At 31.9% G+C, this 18,721-nt stretch overlaps 1 protein-coding gene across 1 annotated transcript in view; it reads right to left on the bottom strand.

Moving 5' to 3' along the window:
• Pgant2 (polypeptide N-acetylgalactosaminyltransferase 2) overlaps nt 1–18,721 on the bottom strand; it is a 230,077-nt gene that overhangs the window by 151,396 nt on the left and 59,960 nt on the right. The gene's annotated exons all lie outside the window — the stretch shown is intronic.

Raw genomic sequence — 18,721 nt, 5'->3', positions numbered from 1 at the left:
AAAGAACAGGTTTCTCAAAATATTTTCCTAAAAAACCGGTTGTAAGAAAAAACAAATAATAATATCAACCATTTCTAATTTCATCAGCTCATTTTTTGAAGGATTTTATGGCTAAAATAGGTGTGACGAAAAAGGGTTAAAATCAATATGGACTAATAAACAGACTAATAACATGATAAAAAATAAACAATTATGCAATAATTATTTATTGGATGTTGGTTTCCATTTGAATCTACATGGAAGACATTATTTATTGCGTAGAATGGAGTTTATAATTCTCCACGGCAACCCTGATTTGGATATTTTAGACCATAGATATATTACCCATGTAGACTGGTTGTGATGAATCAGCATACTCAGTAGTACCAACCAACCGGTGTGTTTTAATGAGAGGGTATTTTATTCGTCTTTAAATGACGATTTCTTCTATATAAATAATCCGATGTATAGTTAACACAGTGTATTTGTGAGATGATAAAGATAAATAGGATGTGCATTGTGCATGTGCATTAACATGAAAGTTATATATACATACATGTACTCGTCTCCTTTAAACTAAGTAAAATAAATTTTTTGTTCAACGTTAAAAGCACCCATTGACAAACTACTAAAAAATATATTATTGGGACTTTCTTTTGTTTTATTTATTTCTTATTATAAAATATTACTTTTCTATTTTAAATAAATAAATATAATACTTTACTAAGTATTTTCGCATTGCAATAAAATCCAAATAAATGGAATATTTCTGAACGTTTCCGAAAACTAAAAACACTTTTAAATATTAATAATATAAATAAAAATATAATTTTTGATGTATTAAAATATTGACGGCGAACGTAAAAAAAAATAAAATGGCTCACGTTACTGTTTTTGTAACTTATATTATTGTATCTGAACGAAAAGATGTGTAAAAACATACACATTTTATTAGACATATGGCCTCACTTTTTTTTGTATCATAAAAATAATTAATAAAAAATTCACAAATTTTATTGTTTTTCCAAATTGCGTTCGGAAACTTTGGTCTATAAACTTTGGTCTTTTGGTCTCCAAAAAATATGTAGATGTTTAAATATGTTGTGGTTAACTTTCATATTTGAATACAAAGCGTGGTGTTTTCTCTTTCTAACACCGTTTAAATCACATTTCTCACCATGATAGTAAGGGAGACACAACGATTTCTGTGAGATTAGAGTTGTTCCCAAAGTAGAACAAATTAGTCTGAATGGCTAAACGACAGAAGCAGTGCTTAGAATAATTAAATTAAAAGCAATACAAGAAAAAACAACAAATTTGCATCGAAAAGTTTATTAGTAAACATCATTGATGTATTATACTATTAGTCTATGGTAAACATCAATAACGTTTCATAAAAGTTTTTATGTAATTTTTTAAAGTTAGTTTAAAATTTCGAAATGGGAAAATCATTATTATTCGTGCCATATAAAACTTCGAATCAGTCACAAAAAGTAACAATTTAATTAAAAAAATTGGTCAACAAATATTTTTTTCCAAGAAAACAACCTTAATTTTTTTTGTAGGTTTATTATTTACGTTTGAAAATAAAACGATATTATTTTAATATTCAGTCAATGGCTTAGTGACGGCCTCCGTGGTGGAAGGGTAAGGTTTCGACTAGGAATCAGGAAATTCCGGCGTCCGCAAGTAAATTTTATTTGATTGTTTTTAGTCATTTCACAATTTAATCATATAAATAATTTAAGGTTTATTTGTGAAGTTCATCGCATCAAGCATCGTTCCAGAGTAGAAGACACTCTTATTATAACTCTTAATAACACTCTTAGCCCGGGTATAAGACCACCATTGAAACGACGCTTGAAATGGCTTTAGCCATGTTTGGCGACCGGATCTGACTAGCCCCACCTTCAGCCTAACAACATACCCCATTTAGGGATGCCATAGTCTCATTGGCTTCAGGCGGTTGGGAGCAGTTGGGATTCTTGTGCAGTAATCACAATTTTTTTTAATTGTTTCGTATTGCACGTGAATACAATAGATCAAGTATCATTATCAAAAATTACACGAACGTTCTATCGCTGCAACGGTGAAATGAATAAAGTCAACAAAAATTTCACGAAAGTTTTTGATTTTAGAATAATATATATTTTTTTTTAAACAAGTGTTAGGAAAAGACTTCATCGAGCAATAGATAGAAAGCGGCTGATAATAATGACAATAATACCTTAAAACATCGGTCATCACCAATATAAATATTCAAAACCAAACAATGACAAAACTGGTTTAAGAATGTTGCAATATGATTATTTTCTCAAGACAATCATTAGAAGTTTCATGATTCTTAAAGCAGGAAGTCAAAACCAGATAATCGTTCTTTTGATATTTATTACTGCTCTAACCGTACATTTGTTAATGCAATCACTATTGTTTATTGCATAGAAACATCCGTAGCAAAAGGCGACACTATTTATGTGCAATTAAAATCGGACAATTTCAAAGATTTATTATGACGATATATTTTCGGCATATTTTCTGATATTCGCGATCGTGATCAACGGCGTTATTGAAAAAGGTTGGAACCAATTATTTTAATTATTTGTAAGTGACTGGGTACTACCATACTGTTCCGGGCTGAAGATTGTCATGATAACAACCAAATTCTGATGAGATTGGGCCCAGAAGAAAAATAATATTTTGATGAATCGAAGTGAAAATTAATTTTGATAAAAAGCATATTATTATACAGTGTAAATTAGTTATTTTCATTGATTAAAATAATACATACACACGGAGAATATTAAGTATTGATAATTTATTATTAATTAATTATTTATTTATTAATTATTAATCAAATTATTCGTAATCCATTCAAAACGGGATTGCAAGCCCTTAACGAATGAATTGATAGGTTTCCGGATAAACTTTTGGTAAAATACGAATGTATTATCACGATGTAGGAACACGTTCATCAAAATCCTAATATTTTCGCATTTCGTTATTATATTATCAAGGCAAATACAGGTGCATGAACACGTGGGATGTATTAGGAATTTACTAAAATTTTATCAGGAAAGGGCCTGTAATCCCGTTTTAACCGGATTACCAATAATTTGATGAAATTCTTTATAAATTAGCAATACTCATTTGTCTCCGAGTAGTGAAGTAAATTTTCAATATATTGTTCAGTAACTTTAACCAGAAATTTGATGAGATTTAAATTGGGCATTTTTTAACAAAATGTCACAAAATAAATATTTCCTGTTTGAAAATTTCTAAGAATTTTTTAAACGATTAAAAAACATCCCTTGATGTTCTGTTAATAATTTATAATCATTATTTTTTAGCCTTTCGAAGACATGTTAATTCGTGGTGGATTATAAGAATTATGGCTGAAAATCCTCCAATTATAAAATACCGATCTTTGATTAAAATGTTGTGTGCCTATATACTTTTAATATCATTATAATATACTGTGCGAGTTCTTATAAATTTATGAATATGGACAGATAAAATGGGAAAAATAAATTATTGTCATCTCTGTTGACATTAAAAAAGGTTATTTCATAAAAAGTAAAAGTTATTATATTTATTTATCAGAAAACAATTATAAACTTTAAAAAATACACGCAATGTTTGCTCATTGGGTATTTATATATTCGTTCAGTTGGGTATTTATAAATTTTCTCGATTGGGTATTTATATATTTGCTCATTGGGTATTTATATATTTGCTCATTGGGTATTTATATATCTATAATCAATTGGGTATTTACATATTTGCTCAATTGGGTATTTATTTATATATTTGCTCATTGGGTATTTATATATTTGCTCATTGGGTATTTATAAATTTGCTCAATTAGTTATTTATATATTTGCTCATTGATTATTTATATATTTGCTTAATTAGGTATTTATATATTTGCTTAGTTAAGGATTTATATATTTGCTCAATTGGGTATTTATATAAACACCCAATCAATTTAAAATCTTAACAATAGTGGATTTTTTTACAGAAAGGTCGCTGCGATCGAATTCCTGTTGACATAATAATATTTGTGATTTTCTAAAATGTATAAATAATAGTAAACACTATTACAATGTTAAAAAAAACGTTGAGCTATATTTCCGTTAGGTATGTACTAATGAAATTTTAAAATATATTAAACAATCGCTCCATTTACAAAAGCAGCAGGATAACTTTTATTCACGTGTGATTTTCTTACACAAAAAAACATGTTCATGGAAAACTGAAGTTTCCGCCACTGATTAATAAAACATTTAATCACATCGGTAGTTGCATAATCGAGATTGAATAATCTATGTGAAATTTAATCTTCAATTACTTAAAAGTGATTGAGGATTAAATCCGTATTTATGTGCAATAACTCCAATTTAATCATCTTGACCTTTTCATAACGAGGCATCAAATCGTAGGCGTTAAAAAATAAATTGAAAATAGTCTGCTTTAGATATAATAAGCACCAAACACGATACATAAAAACACATGTCGTAAACGTGAACTCGTTGACTTATTCCACGGGGACCTGGCCATAACCACTGATGCAGAACACGCTAGATTGGCTAGACGCTAGAAGAACATCTTAACATGCAGCAATTCAGCACGTGATATAAAAAATCTACTGATTGGGCCCAGAAAACAGTCTAAACATTCGTTCAACAGACATTTGCAAAAAATCTTTCTTTGGCGATTATACATATTATGAATCATTAATCGCGTGATCGTGACTATGAATATGATTTATTTTTTTATAGAAAGCAACTATTTAAATCGTAAAATAGAGAAAGTGAACTAGTTTTATGCCCTTCGTATACAGATATACTTTTAAGCTACGTAACTGTCATGCAATAACATGTAGTCTATCGATATTTCCGTACACAGTTCTACCCGAATTGTACTGAACTTGATCATTTTTTAATACGGTATCAAGTGACTTAAATAATATTGTTATTTTTTACAGGTACAAGCATAAAGAACCATCTTAAGAATGATTTGTGGTTAACTCATACAAAGAAATAAATGTTAATTGTAGAGAATTTGACGCCGTCAAGGAACTCCAGGAGAATCATATCAAAGTGACTTTTCTTGTCAACCTCAATCCACTTATCCGTCAGATCCTTTCTAACGTATTTCGGTAAATTATAGTAATATAAACATGGATATTTTCCCACCGCCAGAACAAATTTAACATTCAAATCATGTTCAAAGTAGTGGATTCAAATGCAACCCGTAGTCGACGCGTCACGTGGTGTACGAATACTAGCAAAATCGTATGGCTTATAGTATGCTACGCGCACAAAACTTGATTAGTTTGTAAATATCTCCGCGTACGAATGTTCTAATGCTACGTATACACACGACAAAATTTCCGCTAGCCCAACCGCAAATTATGGGAAAGGAAATTATGTCCTGTTTTTAGGGACCCCCCATACTGTGTATAAATTTGCGAGCCGAAACGCGAGCCGAGCCTCGAATTATGGGAGAGATACGAAACAACCGCAAGCGGCGTTTCGCACCATTTGCTGTTGCTTTGCTCCTTTACCATAATTCGAGGCTCGGCTCGCAATTCGGCTCGGTAAAATTTGAAACTAATCGTACTGGCAATAAGACAGACATACAAATTCATAAAACCTTTGTTTTCAACGGGAATCATAACACTAAATAATCTATATATTAAACTAATTTAATAATAATCAAATTGATAAAACATATTTATCAAGTTCTACTAGTTTTTCATATAGCATTGCGCTAGCGTGATACGTGTTTTGGCGTTCAGAGTCAATATCAAACTGTGGTCAGACAACTTACGGCCGACTTATTTACGTGACGTGACCACAGCTTGATAAATTACTACAAAAAATAAACTACTATCTACAGCTTCGTTAAAAGTTTAATTAATCGATAGGTAGACAAACGTCACACTCTACATTAATCGTTTAAGCTCCATGAATATACAGGTCCATCTTCTTATTTTGGCAATATCAATCATTCCCATATAATGAACATGAGTAAGATTCAACCTCCCTATATTTTATTTATAAAATACAACGACCTTGGTTTGGTAAAACCCTCCACAAAATTAAAACAGAACACGATGAAAATCCGTAAAACTAATTAAAAATCATATGCAAGGTAGTGCAATGCAATACATTCCATATATAAAAGTGGTTATTTGTGTTTCAAAAAGTTAGTGCAAAATATTGCTTTGCTGTTTAATAATGATGAGAGATTCGAGGGTTGATTAATTTCATCTATCTCGAAAAAACATAAAAAAATTGAACGTACAAGTTTAGTTTTTAGTATTTAAAATGCATTAATCAGCCAAAAAGACTTAACCATGTTATACTTTGAAGACTTATTCCATTTGAAATTACTGATGAGTGACATTCCCAAAAAATGTGGCCTGAAGGGTTTTACCAAAACACAGTCGATATTTAATTAAGTCATTTACAGATAATAGATACATTAAATCATTATACTGGGCGGTTGCCTGTTTCAGGTGGTCCAAAGGAATATTGTTATTTTTTAAGTGTAAACATATGGATAAAACATATGAACATGCTGAAAATTGGAAAAATTATAATAAAAAGTAAAAAAATATACATAAAAAACCATGAAAAATGATAATATTTTAAATTTTTAAAAATTGATACTCCCACATATACTCGTATATACAAAATACAAAAACATTTACATAACTCTCGTACTCAAATAGAAATGTCCACACATACGTAAACAGTATAAACCTCCACCCGAGTACGAGAAAAAAGGGTACTATTGCTTCTAATGGTAAGTATACATTTGCGAACTTAAACGCGAACCCAGCCACGAATTACGGGAAAGGAGCGAAGCAACTGCAAGCGGCGTTCCGCGTTGCTTCGTTGCTTTCCAATTAATTGAGGTTCAGTTCGACAGATCGGCTCGCGTATGTATACGTAGCATAACACTATCACATTCAATCATCAAAACATCCTCAAGCGCCCTCCTGAATCTGTGGTTTTTGAATACTGACTCTATTTCTATTGAAAATTTTAGGAGCAAAAAGATCAAACTGTGACTGGGCCATTGAGGTTTTTGTTATTGCAATAATTTGGATTGGTTGAAATATCTTTCATCATAGTTTGATTCGAAAATATGCTTTTTTATAAAGAAGGATATGTATATAATGTAAATAAGTCCTTATTGTCTTTTATTAATGCAATATAAATATGAATAATCATTGACGAATAAAAGGCAGAAATATGTACCATCTTGTACATTTTATTTCAGGTTCGCAGCAGACCTGACCTGTAACGGACCGGAGCAGCATATCCCTCGATGACGCAACAGCTGTCACTTATCAAAACGTCTTCATAAAATTAAGTTAACGGTCGAGGATGAGACGTAATACGCCTTTCATTGCCAAATATCAATGCAACCTGTTCGCAAGGCTGAGTAGATAGGAGTGACTTTCTATACTTTGTATAAATACGGAGGCATCCTTTCAGTGAGTCCTGCACATTCCAATAATGACGTTCACCGGATCTTATAAGCTTAAATATGCATGAAAGGAAATTGCGTCGGAAGCTGTAATGAGATGTGCATGAAAGAAGCGAAGATCAAAAGCAATTATAGCCATTATTATATGCAAGCAGTGAGCGCTGGTTAGTGTGATCGCGTTTGTCCTAACTGATTTTGAGTAGGTAAAACCGTAATTCATTTTGCACAGAATAAGAATACAAAAAAGGACAAACTTTGAGAAATTGGTAATATTCTGTATAATGTTATCGTATTATTAGCGATAACATTATACATAATATTAGGTTTGTGTGAATTCTTTAGACAACTCATTCCAACTCATTCCAACTCATTGAAACTTAAATTCTAAGCAAAATTGAGTTCATTGAACTAGATTTCACGGAGCAAACAAAGATTAGTACGTCCGTTGATTTAGTTTTGACTAATAAACACAGTGAATAAAAAAAAAACTTTTTTTTTTCGTTTGATTTCCACACTTAGGTAAACAATTTAAACTTACTAACCATCAAGCCGTTTTATAGAAGAGGTAGGCAGAGGATTGATAGACAAACAACTAGATCTTGGTACACACTTCTTGCTTCATTCGCAATCATACATCTTCTCACACGTAACCTTCTTTTGAGCTGTCTCTTGACATTTAACTCATATTACGATTTTACCAACTGAAGCAACATGTCAACATACATACATTGATATTATTGTATTAAGAAAGTTGTACCTTTCTTTCTCTTACTCACATATAGAAATGGGAGTATTTGACCCTCAGTTCTACCAAGGACTGCTGGATTGACGAAATTCATACATAAAAAATAGAAGTAGGTACCTATTTCAATGGATTTTCGTTAGTTTTTGAGCAGTCAAAAATAGGTACCATTTATACTAAAGTGACCACATTTCTGAAATGCGTGTCAAAAAATAACTCATCTCTCAAATAATCATGTTCACATTTTTGACCAGTATATTTTAAAGTAAATTTTAAATTTTCAGTAAATTCAAGCTTTGGACAAAGACACTAAGTACCAATACCATGCAATAAAAGCTTTCAACAGTTTTAAACTTGAAATTAAAATTGAGGAAAATAAAAATAAATTCACACATAAAATTACAAAATGGATTAAAGAACAAAAAAGACAATATTATCAAAATTTCATAGCACAAAATAAAAATAAAACCTACACGTAACACACAAAACCAATATAAACACACATCACTCACAAACACACAAGATTATTTTCAATGTACTATTTTTTTCATTTTAAATATATTATTATGTATTATGTATTTTTAATTTTAAATGTATAATTTTTCTCTTCAAATGTATTATGTAGTTTATATTTTAATATTATGAAATGAAGGCCTCAGCACGGGCAAGCCACCCAGTGAGGCCTACATTACTGGAAAACTTGAATTGTAAAAAATATTGTACCTAAAAAAAAATAAAAAAAAGGGTTTTAATTCTAACATATGTATAAAAAAATTTGATTTACTTGAGGAATTAACTTTGAAAATACGCATGAGTATCAACAAAATTGTGTCATTAATACAAAGCAAATTATTGAAAAAAAAATTTAAATTCATGAAAAAAGTTATTACTAAACGTGTCAGAAATGGGGTGTTTTACCTTATGTAGCAAAAAAATGTTGTGATCGTGCCGTGTCTTCCTTGGGCGTCCTCGACGTCTTGTACCATTCACATTAGCGGCATTAATTCTCCTTACACTATCTTTTTCGTTCATTCGCTCTTAATCTTACTCATTACTGTAATTACGCTTACATCAACCTTGTATTTTTGCGAATCCCAACATTTTTGACACGGTCATACATGGTTTTACAAATAATAGGATATTTTAATGAAAAACTAGTTAATTGTATGTACCTATACCTACCTATAATCTTATGCAAATCGGAGCGAGTTTGGCAACGAGTTCATCTTCAGTAGTTAGGTTAGGTTACGTACCTTCAAGGTTTCGTTCCAGATTCATAACGCAATCACTCGGAAGGTTCGACAGACGTGACACGTAATTTTAATGAGAAGAGGATCTGAAAGTAATCGACCTTACATCGAATACATTATAGAATTTCGGGGGCACTATCAATACTTACTTACTCAATGCCTTTTTATTTATTACATATACAGCCAATTAAATAGTAATATAAAAATTACAAGTTGTCTGTGAAAGTGCCTGCACAAAATATTCAATTTTGCAATAAAGCTGAGTTGTTAATCTGATAATGATTTGTAAAAGGTGAAGAAATTTGATGGGATTTTGATATGAATTATATGGAACACACGTTATGGTTAAGATGTTTAGATATATATTTACACAAATTCAAATTAATTAAATTCTTACACAAAACACTTCAAATAATGATGTCCAGATGCGCCCATTTCAACAAACCCTGACGAAAAACAAAAATATTGCATCTCTAAAAGTTGCCGGCGTACGAATTTCAAGACCCGATGAGCACAACGTTTTAAATTAGTCCCGGTGTAAAAATATTGAATAAGACTAGTGAACTCATTTTCTAAAGATTCCTGGTGCAAACATTTCAAGACTCAAATTGGCAAACTTCAAATTTGTCTTGGTACAAACAACGAATAGGTAGACATCATATTGGAATAAGTCCCAATTAAAACATCTCGAAAAAAAACATCTTTACATAATGTAACATGAAATATATATTGATGTACATATTTCATATTATATTAGTTACGATGTTTTTATTTTATTTTACTATTTATTATAGCTAAATAATGCAAATATTTCGCTTTCCTAACTAACTAAATAAATAAAAGCTATACGATATTAATACATATAACAATAGTTAGAATAATTAGAATTGAAGATTGAACCGTTTTTTATTTATTTATTTGATTCTCTGTGTTGAGGCTATCGGGAAAGAGATTGTAAATGTGTATAGCCTCATGGTCTATGCTTCTCTTACCACTTTCATCGTTTTACTAATTAGATTCTTACATGCACGTTCAACGTTAGTGTGGTAAAGCCGGCCTCAAGCCTGGTTTAAGAGAGATTTAACCAAACGAAGGCCATGGTAATAAGTCAAGTTTTTCAAAGTTCTGGCCTTACGCGCCGCGTAATATTTACACCACGTTTTTTGGTAAGGCTGTCAGAATTTACAATTATTTATGTTGTAGTGTTCATACATTTGTGACGTTTGTATAAATGTTGTGTTTGTGTCCATTTTGTATTTGTAGATTAAAAGGCATATGTTATATCCGTACAATTTTCCAATTTTCAATTAGTTAATTTCTTGGAATTTTTTTTCGTGAGTATATCTGGGTTATTTTTAAACTTTATTCTGTATTATTTGTAAATTGTTTAAGTATGTAATGTGTGTTTCCCCATAATTCGATCAGATAATTTAGGTTAGACTGGATTAAGCTACAATATAAGCCCCTCTGTACTTTTGTTGGTAGAAGCTGGACTATTTTACCAAATACACGAATAAGTGGGTTCGATTTTAATCCTTTTGTTTTTCTCCTTGCTGTTTAAAGGTCAGATGGTTATCAACATGTTAGCCTAGGTATTTGTCTCCATCTAGAATATGTGGGTTTCTTTTTACCATTTATAATGGTTTATGCGACGGTACTATTTTTTGGTAAGCTTAAGATCATGTTATCAATACAATATTATTATATTTCGATAAACGACAAATTATCGGCACTTAACTAAACTAAATGTAATACGGCGACAATTTTTTTGCGACAACATTTCACCTGCGTTACAAATACGTAATTTTTTTTATCTTACCAAGATCTCTACTGCATTGGCTAAAAGAAACTTCGTTTCACTTATCTAATCCGCAGTTCGCATATTCTTTCTAATCTCTGACATAGATCTCCAGGGTGGGACTTAAATATAAAAATAAAATTTTTAAAAAAAAGTGCCATAGAGTCACGTGGGGTAACCGTACGCGGAGTGTAAGTGTTCTCAGTGATGTTTCCGACAAGATTGTGCCTGTTTAGCGCCCGCGCCTTCCTTAATTCAGTAGCCTTCTGGATCGCACCGAAGCAGGAAATGTGTACAGTGGATGCTGATTTTTCAATAAAAACTGGTAGGTAAATTACTTTTTTTCGTGCTTTTCTTAAATTTTTCATCTCTGTTACCGATGTGTGCTATTGTGTAACCAGCTGTGTCAGAGCGACGTGGTCTATGATATTTTTTAGTGAAATATTGTTAGTTAGACGGGTGCAAAGTGATAATTCTAATAAAGATAACCACTTATCTGATTTTTAAAGTTTATTGAATTTCGGTGTCATGGGGTAAGTGTGCTTTGGTAAGCGTTCGCAGTTGGACGAGTTCGAACACTTACCCCGATAGATAAAATTGATTTTATAGCATAATATTTCGACTCTCGTTATTTTTCACAGTGAAATATGCCGCATGTGTACGTGATAAAGCACCCGGAGAGGTCAGTTTGCACTCAAGAGCAGATTGAAACTTCAAAAAGGCTTATGAAAGAGGGGAAGAGTCAGCGGGCTGCTGCAGATATTGTTGGGATCAGTGAAGCCACTCTGCGTAAACGCCTAAAACTAAAATTAATAGCAACTTCAATGGGGAGATATCGTCCGACATTTACACCAGATAAAGAGGTAGATTTTTAGATAAATAGATACTCAATTTATCACGCAGATGTCAATTTTTGTGAAACATTTGATCTAATAATTATTCATTTATTTTCAGGCCGAAATCGTTGATTATTGTAAAAAAACTGACGAAATGTTCTACGGCCTGACTATGCAGACAATGAGAAAAATTGTTTACGAGTATACTGAAATCAACAAGATCGAGAACAGATTTGATAACATTACAAAAACGGCTGGCAAGGATTGGGTGTATGGATTTCTAAAACGTAATCCTGTTTTAGCTTTAAGACAAACTACTCCCACAAGTATTGCGAGAGCTATTGGGTTTAACGTTTTTCAAGTTCGGCGTTTTACGCAAATTGAAAAATGCTTGCAAGTCTGAAATAATTATCTCAAGTCCCTATAAAAAGAAACTCTAGCAGAAGCAGACAGATGCAGATGCAAAAATCGTCCGAAAACCAATATTTAAAACCATGGAAATCGGACGACAACCTCTTTTCAAGAAAGTCACACCACAAAGCGTGAGGCGGGAGATTCCAGCGTGTATAACTGTTTAAAGAAAACACAAAAACCAACACCAACAGAAGATTGGATAGAATGTATTGTGTGTAAAGCATGGTGGCATGAGAACTGCACAGACTACGATAAGGGGCAATTTAAGTGTGATAATTGCAATGGGGGGTAACTCTTCGCGGTGCGAACACTTACCCTACGGTGTGCGTATGCTTACCCCGCACACGGGGTAAGTGTACGCAATCGACATGCATGTAAACTTTTTTATATAACTGTTTGATTTATGAACAATATGAGGTTTTTATGGTTGTTTGAGATGCCTTAATAATTGATCATATTAATAAACAAAAAAATTGAGTAAAATACCTAAAGCTTTTTAATGCAAAAATCCCAATGTAAAAATTGCGCACGGTTACCCCACGTGACTCTACTCAATTTATTAGGGTTAGGTTAGGGTTAGGGCTTTTAAACTCGTAAACCTCAATGTAATATTTAATCATTAAGAAGATAATATCTTTTGATTAAATTTTAAAAAATACTACTTTCTGCAATTATGGTTTATGAACTTTAAGATTTGGATTTGCTTTGAATTTAAGTGTCATATTCAAAATTGACTGACTGTGGTATTTGAAAGGCTTTCCACTTAAATCTTAAAATCTTCGACAGATCTCGCAATTTTACTAAGTTTACTTACTGTGTTCATTCGAAATATGAATTTCTGATCATCTCTAAAATTGTAAATGGTTGTTTGTGATAAACAATTAAAAATCATCCTGAAGCAATTTTTTAATACATTTTTTAAACACATTGTTTGATTAAATACATAATGCATTAGTATAACGAGGAAGTCTGTATTTGGTTTGTCAGTTAAATAAAATGCACATGTTTAAATTAACCTTATTGAACAACTGTTGATTTCCCTAAAATTAAAAAAAATATTTTTAGCTTCACAAAGCTACCAATTATAATATCCCGTGATTTATAAAAAACACAATTAATTTAGTTAGTTTCAATAATAAGTAACTATGGTAATAAAGTGATCATATTCCTGTCGAAATAAATTACTTCACGACGAATTGCCAGAACCATTGACAGATCCGTAAATAAAATGAAGTAAATATTTACAAACATCGATGAACTATTTGTAATAGAAATATTTTCCAAATGAACAAAACAACAATTTCATTAAGCAAAATTGATTAGTAACTCATTATCTAATACCAATGTAATCGATTGCAATCGTTGTCTTTTGCAAACGGTCCGTTCGGCACTGTGTAAAACAGTTGCAGTTTTAGAAAAAGGAAAACTGCTAGAAATTTCCTATCGCTCTTAACATGGCGCCAATAATAAGTCGTATGGCGTAACAGGGTCTCTAGAGACGGTGGTAATCCGGAGTTAATGTAGCGAGAAAGTTGAACCGGTAAGCTGAGATCTCCGGGGGTACGAGGGACACATGAGAACTAACACGAAAGAGTTTGCTCGTTATAAAGATGATTGAAACAGTCAAATATGTTGGTATTAGCTTGGATCTCCAATATCAAGTAGAAATAACACAACTGTTCAGGAGAACAATTTACTTTTATTGATAAGCCAAAGTTTGAAACGTTTTTTTTATAAATGATCATTAATTTCTCAGAATGGTGATAATCGATAACATTTGAGGCATATTTTTGATTTCATCAGTGTGATCAGTTAATAAAAAAAACACGTCTTACTTAAAATTATGTATCTAGGTATTTCCAGTATTTCAGAGGGATAACGCCAAAACTCGGGAGGTTGTTTTCTTTCCGAAATAGTTGAAATAATATTTATCATTGAAAAAGAAGATAATACTAATAAATCTAAAACGAAACATGAAACAGAATAAGGCACAAAGAATAAATATATAACGGTCGCAATTGGGAATCTAACCCAGGATCTCTGTCTTACCGGGACAGCGTCTTTATTCACTTGACCATCGAGAACTAATTATTATACGTCATATATGTAGATCTCATTTACAACTTATTTCTATTTATTCATGTTTCGTTCAGATTTATTTGTATTATCTTTTTCTGCAATGGTAGATACATTGACTGATATAACCTTGAAAAGTATAAGACGAGTTGTTCCAATAAAATTGAAACTAATAAAAGTTTACCCGCCTTTTACGAAGATCTCCCCGTCCATTCTCATAGGTAAGAACAAAAAAATATACTTTATCAATACAGCATGTTTCTCTGAATAAAAGTATTCGTTAAAAAACTAATTCCGTTGAATCGAATAGCGCAATTTAAAGATTAAAATGTGAAGCGTAAAAAACGGTTCATCCAAGGCTGGATTAACTACCTACTGTACATTAAAAGTAGATACAAATGATAAGCATTTGCATTTCATATAAATCAAACAGTTTCTCCTCTTACGTCGTCCAGTCCCGAGATGGACGGGAAAAGCTTCTGCAGTGAAGAAAACGGTAGATATATTATTAGCCATTTATCATCAGTGCAGTAGTTTCCATTTGGGCGACGGTTTCTGCTTTTTCTGCAGTCTCAATTAGAAGTATTATTTATGTGTTGAGATAAATAATTTTACAAAATAATAAACATAACATAAAATGTATATTTAAAGAACAATATTGTTGTATGAATGGTTCTTACAAATACTGGGTGCCTACTAATCTGAAGGAACCTATTTCAATAATGTAGTGACCATGTGAAATAACATTTTGCTATTAGTTTAAAATAATAAAGATGAAAAGAAAAGTAGATAAAAATATTTCAATATGTTATACAATTAATGAAGGACAAGGATGAGAAAAAAAACAACTTTCCACCCGCATTTTTAAAATGAATTAACATTTGGTGATGACAGGACGGACTGCCATGATTCCTCCTTTAATTTGACCTTGATTGTTATCTATGAGACTTTTTGGTTTTTTTTATTTTCATTGGCTATTTTCTTTAGTCTAAAGCTCATAAATCTCAGCAATATCGCACCATGTTATAATGGTGGGGAAGACAGCTCCCTGTGGTTCAAATTTAGATTTTCATAATATCACACTATGAGTGGGAATGGTATTTTTACCCGCGCGGCCGACTGGTGCTTATCGGCGGGACGCGGACGGGAAAAAATACCCTTTACGCCGGCTCCACTTCAAAGGCGAGAAAGGAAAATTATTATTATTATTTCCCGTGACTATTTAATCTAAACGCTTGAAGACATTACAAACTACACACACATATAACAAAAAAAAGATAAGCCGTTGTTTCTTTTATGTACACACATACTCTTGCAATAATTAGGCAATTTTACCGAGTTAAATTTCAAAGATTGTTTGTTAGTCGTACTAGGAATATGAGTACCTATTATATTTTTATGACGTGTTATAAATTCATTGGACCTCTCTTACGAGATAATCCCGAGGATGTTATTACAATAATCATTTCCTGAATGACTTTTCCCGGCACTCGTTACTTGTGAAGATAGAGTGGCGCTAATATACACGTGCTTTAGTTATGATATACAGAGTTACAAAACAGACGTGTTTTTTTAGTGGAATTTATTTAATTGATATTTTCTTTTACCCTTCAAAAATGTCTTCAGATAATAACGAAAGTCATGAGGAAATATTCGCTGATAATTTGTCTGCCCATTCTGGTGAAGATTTAGCTGAAGCGATATATTTTTGCGCTATTCGCGAAAAACACCCGCTATAGGCTAGAGTCTATTGTTTGAAGCGCCCGACTACAATGTGATATGATCGATACAGCTGGTAGTAGAAATTCTTGTCTTCAAACCATAAAAAGCTAAAAGTGTGATGTATTTTTGAGTTTTCATATTACTTAAATCGAACGTAAAAATATTTATGTCCCCGCATAAAAATGACTTCCTTATTTTGTATATATGTAGAGTCAAGCAGTGCATTCAGTAATTCAATGGAATTATAATTTCATTAATAATTATCTATCTAAACCTGGGACATGTATGGTTGATGCAGTCAACTATAAACTATCTAGCTAGTGAGGCAGCTAGGCACACAAGTGCATTCATTCTGGACGAGCTAGGCATCCAAAATAGGCTTCCAACTGTCTGCCAACATTGTGTTTCTAGATACTTTGGAAATGTTGCTCGCAAAACTGAAAACTCCAAACTTGGAGAAACTCAGTGACAGGAGACGCAGAGGAGTGTTACTAATACGCTGGAGTGATCAAGATCAGTGGAGTCCGGTACGTCGCGTGACGTACCGGGCTTGAATAATCAAATATCTGGAGATATTAAATATATTCGCTATATGGCGCTATGCAAATTATTCAATTATACTTATCGTTTCAAAACATTTCGCCATACTAATATATATATATATACATATATAAATTAATGTTTCTTTGTATGTTCCCTATAATATATTTAAAAAAAACTACTGGACCAATTTCGCTGAAAATTTCAAAGTTTGTTCTTATTAGTACCGGGAGTGTTTAGATTTTATTTTATTTTATTTTATTTTATTTTATTTTATTTGGAAAACCAACAGTTATAATCATTACAAGGTATGGTGTAGTAAGTGTTAAATTATTTAACCAATAATAGGTTTTCACTAAGGTAGATAGTGGTTTTAATGGTAGAAGAACTCGGGGACGCCCGAGGAAGACTTAACGCATTATCTCTACATTGGAGTGAGACAAGGAGTCACATTAAAACCTATATAATGTAGTTTTTTTAATTGCATCTAACAATGGGGTACACAGTAGTGAATGGTAGAGAAAGTCGGAGACGCCCGATGAAGTCTTAATGCATTATCTCTGCACTGGAATGAGATACGGAGTCGAATTAAATCCAACATTAAGTAGTTGTTTAACAGTAACAATGTGGATTTCATGATACTACATGAAGTGAATAGTAGAAAAAGTCGAGGATGCCCGAGGAAGACATAACCCAAATGGTGACCGGATAACTCAAAATGACAATTCAACACACTCATAAAAAGTGCTATAAAGTTATGAAAAGTGATGAAACAAAAAATAGGTTAAATAGTTACATTTGTTACTAGGTTAAATAGTTACATATGTTACAAAAACTCAAAAAACATTTTACTATTAAATAATTTTTAAGTATGTGTTACGATGTGCCAACCTATATTTCCATTATGTACAAAATAAATGCCATCTTATAATTTTCATTATGTATAAAAATAATTTTTTATTATGTACAAAAAAAAAACAATTGCTACTTATATTTTTATTATATAAAAAAAAATTAGTCCTTCATGCATCCAAATTGTAACAACTGATAAGTATGTATAGTACTGTCAATTTGATAGTGCTCCCTCCCTAAACACGAGAATTTCTCAATTAGGGAGGTATTGTTACCACTAATATTATATATTATATATATTGTTTAATTATGTATTATATGTATATTGGTTAATAAATAAAATGTAAAAGCCTTTTTAGGCGTATAAATAAAAAAAAATGTAACCTATAACACTTACATACACTTATATACACTTTCTAAGTGTGTTGAATTGTCATTTTGATGAGTTATCCGGTCACCATTTGGGTTTCATGATAACTCCCAGATTACATATATAACCATTTAACCTAGTTTTTGTTTCATCACTTTGTAGCACTTTTCATATGTGTATTGAATTGTCATTTTGAGGAGTTATCGTGGAACCGAATCAAATAATTATTTGTGGTAAAACGAGATGTAAGTGATGGACGAAGTAAGAGGTGTATGACTTTGGAGTGAAAGATCGATAACACATGAGGAAGTAATGTAGAATTCCCAACCTAAAAACTTTACTCCAAACCATTTATTAGTCCCCGAACAAAGTCGGGTACACGTCAGTCAGTACACAATACAGACGAATCACAAGTTTTCACATCGGTCAAACATTGTTAGCGAAGTGAACAAAATCGAACCGGGAAACTAACAAATTGGATATAATAACAATAATTAGACGTCAAAGTGCTCTCGAAGATGGATCAGGCCATCAGCCGGTTGCGCACAAAGGCCGTAGTCCAATTTGTAACACCTTTTTTCCACACTTTCCTCGGCGCTCCGACAGCAAAAACTAAGTAATATAACTTTCATCCTACTG

Source organism: Hesperophylax consimilis, chromosome 9 (assembly GCF_061612785.1).
Source record: "Hesperophylax consimilis isolate HC1 chromosome 9, BYU_Hcon_1.0, whole genome shotgun sequence".
NCBI lineage: Eukaryota > Metazoa > Arthropoda > Insecta > Trichoptera > Limnephilidae > Hesperophylax > Hesperophylax consimilis.
This window is presented reverse-complemented; position numbering and strand designations above follow the sequence as displayed.